Source organism: Pseudorca crassidens, chromosome 13, assembly GCF_039906515.1.
Source record: "Pseudorca crassidens isolate mPseCra1 chromosome 13, mPseCra1.hap1, whole genome shotgun sequence".
NCBI lineage: Eukaryota > Metazoa > Chordata > Mammalia > Artiodactyla > Delphinidae > Pseudorca > Pseudorca crassidens.
Window position 1 is genome coordinate 72,459,283 of NC_090308.1, and position 3,814 is coordinate 72,463,096.

The window sequence follows — 3,814 nt, forward strand, 5'->3', positions numbered from 1 at the left end:
ATGAGAACACTAACTCCTGAAAGTCAAAAGAATGTGTCTCAAAAGTGCAGGGGATCTAAGATGGAAATCTTGAGAGGGTCCCACTTGTGCGGAATTGAAAAAACTTGGTGGCGAGGCAAAAAAGGGGAAAAAAACAGTGAAAAACAAATATCTAAATAAATAAAAGAGAATCACAAATAAAAAGACAAACTAATTCTTCTCATCACAAAGTTGCCATTTTTAAAGAAATTTCAGTTTATTATACCAACAGAAGAGGGTGCTCTTGAACTAAGAAAACTAGGAAGCTACCAAATGCCCAGCACCTGTCTACATAGAATTATTTCTTTTTGCTAATCCAATAAAATATAAAATATTGGAAAACAGAAAATAGGTAACAACAACCATAAAAACTATAAGAAGACAAAAAATAGAAAACATTTCTGTTGATGAAAATTCTTCTGAAAACCATGAAGAGTGGAAAAACTAAATTATAATGTCATTAAATAAACATTTGCATATATTACAAAAACACCACCCCAGTCAGAAACTTCAAAAATTCAGAAGGGCGGGGGGAGGACTTTGAGAACTAAGCAAGCTCCAGAAAGAAACAGAAGAGAAAGAAAATCATCTCATAAATGAAGATTAGACTACAAGGTGACCAAGAGAGAAAGAATTAATGAAAAATATAACAAGGGGTATTAAGGAAATGAATTAAAATAGTCAAGAGCATGAATATAAAATAGAAAAACAATCAGAGAAACTGATAGCTATAGAAGATGGGCAAAGATGACCTTACATACATATAATTGGAATCCTTGAATAAGAAAAACAAAGTGATACAATAGTATTGTTATTTAAAGTTATAATTCAAAAGACTTCCCAGATGGTCAACTCAGAGACATATCCTGTGAAACTTAGACTTTATTCATAAAGACAAAAAAGTGTCTGGGCCTTCAGTCAAAAAGACCAAATAACTTACACAGGAACAAAATCAAGTTGAAACCAGAGTTTGTGAAAGCAAGACAACTTTGGACCAAACTTTTTTTTAAAGAAAGAACAGAAAGTGTAAGTCAAAGATTTCCTATCTAGACAAGTTGTCCTTCAAGTACTAAGGCTATATGGAAACAGTTTAAAAAATGTGAGCACTCAAGGAGTACTGTATTCACAAATATAACTGGAGGGTGAGCTTTATACAACCTAAAGAAGACTGGAGAAACCCTGGCACATGGACTGATGGTACACATTGAATATATTTCAATGTAGATCTAAGATTAAAACTTAAGGGCAGAGGGAGAGTGTATAAGCATTGTATGCTCTGATGAAATAGAAATAAACCAACCCCTCACAAAAAAAGTAGAAAGTAGAACAAATTCACTGCTGTACAGGTAATATGTGCAGTCAAAATATATCAGAGTTGACAAGCCAAATGGTAGAATCTGCAGAAAGAGAAAAGTGAAGATTTTTTTGTTTGTTTGTTTTTATTTTTTACAAAAGATGTTAGAAAAGTTATAACCTAGAAGAAAAGCAAAGCCTTTCTAAATACCAAAAGAAACAGTAAGAAAAAAAAAGAGCAGAAAGATATCAGATATAGAAAGAAAAATGGTAACTATCTAACATTGATAGTAAATATAACATAAAATGATACTACAGACTTGAACCAGGATGTATTGTTAAGTGGAAAAAGCAGGTTACAATAAGTGCATATAATATGGTAGCATTTGTGAAGAAATATGGGTGAAAAAAGAATAGACATATGCAATTTTTACAAAAAAGAAATATCAGAACCTAATAAAAATGGTTACCCGGGCTTCCCTGGTGGCGCAGTGGTTGAGAGTCTGCCTGCCAATGCAGGGGATACGGGTTCGAGCCCTGGTCTGGGAAGATCCCACATGCTGCAGAGCAACTGGGCCTGTCAGCCACAACTACTGAGCCTGCGCGTCCGGAGCCTGTGCTCTGCAACAAGAGAGGCCGTGACAGTAAGAGGCCCGCGCACCGTGATGAAGAGTGGCCCCTGCTTGCCACAAATAGAGAAAGCCCTCGCACAGAAATGAAGACCCAACACAGCCAAAAATAAATAAATAAATTTATTAAAAAAAAAAAAAGGTTACCCATCAGAGATGGGTGGGAATGGGATGGGATGGATGGGGGCGGGGGGGAGTGAGACTTCTTTGAGTTTACCTTTTAATCTGAACCATTTAAAAGTTTGTACCTATACAAAAAGTAAAATAAAATTTTAAAAAATGGAAAAAAAAAACCCTACAATTGAATACAAGCCAAAATAAATTAGTCTTTCTGTCAAAGTGACAATATTACCATACACACACAAAAACTTGATTTAAGTCAGCACTTTGAACTCAGTACTATGTACACTTTCAACTAGATACGTTCTAAAGACAACAAGAGTTGCAAAGAAATATTAAACTTCACATGGTAAGTTTGTTGTTGGTGAGACTGCAGTCATCAAAAACAGTTTGTATGTATTGTAAGATAAAGTAAATGATTAGGTATATTGCTACTGCAGTTAGGAATCAGAATTCTCTCCATATGCAGTTGACCCTTGAACAATGCAGGGGTTGGGGGTACCTACCTCCATCCAGTTGAAAATCTGAGTATAATTTAGAGTCAGACCTCCACAGTTCCTCTAATTCATGGTTCCACATCCATGATTCAACCACCCTCTGACTTTGTCATGCTGTCCTATTTACTATTGAAAAACATCTGTGTATAAATGGACCTGTACAGTTCAAACCTGAGTTCTTCAAGGGTCAACTGTATATATATAATGGAGAAAGGCAAAGAAGAACCCTGCGGTGTTGGGTTAAATTGGAAAGGAACATGAGGTCAAAGAAAAAAATTTTTTTCAATTGTGAAAGGCTTGAGTATATTTAATGTTGGTGGAAAGGAACAAGTGATAGGGAAAGACTGAAATAAAAGAGAGAGGGCTTCCCTAGTGGCACAGTGGTTGAGAGTCCTCCTGCCGATGCAGGGGACACGGGTTCGTGCCCCGGTCCGGGAAGATCCCACATGCCGCGGAGCGGCTGGGCCCGTGAGCCATGGCCGCTGAGCCTGCACGTCCGGAGCCTGTGCTCCGCAACGGGAGGGGCCACAGCAGTGAGAGGCCCGTGTACCAAAAAAAAAAAAAAAAGAGAGAGAAAGGGAATAATGGATAGAGCAAGTTCCTGCGGGTATGAGAAGAACAGGATCATGCAGTCAGATGGAGGCTTTAGTCTTAAATGGGAAAATGGATATTAATGTATTTTAGTGTATTTCAACATTCAGGAGGGAATGTTGAAAGGACAGGGACAAATATAAATAAATGTGTAGGTCTGGAGCAGGAAGCTCAAGGACTTCTTGAGTGCTGGCTCCCGTTTTCTCTGTGAAGCAGGAGATGAGCCCATCTGCTAAGGGTGACAGGGGTGATGTAGGACGTTTTAGGAGAGCAGCGATGATTTGAAATCTACTATGGAGAATGGGAGAGAGACTTGATTGGAAGAGCATGGAAGGATTGCCAGGTAGCACTGTGGATCTTGTTGGGGTTGAAGAGCATTAATTTGTATTGGCACCAATAGATATGTTTTCATAATTTTCTTCAGCCTTAGAATATATGTACGTAGACATGTGGATTGGTCCAGGACTGGGGTTTTGCTAGTCCAGAGCAGTTGGAAGAACAGTGGGTTAATGTTACTGAGAATACTGGCAAGAAAATGTTGATGCAATGAATTATGGATTCTTAGATGGTTAGGGGAGGGAGCGAAGACAGAAATGTGCATATAGGGAGAAAGAGTCATCGGGTGGTTAGAGAACTCAATGAACAGAAAGAACACATACTGAGGAA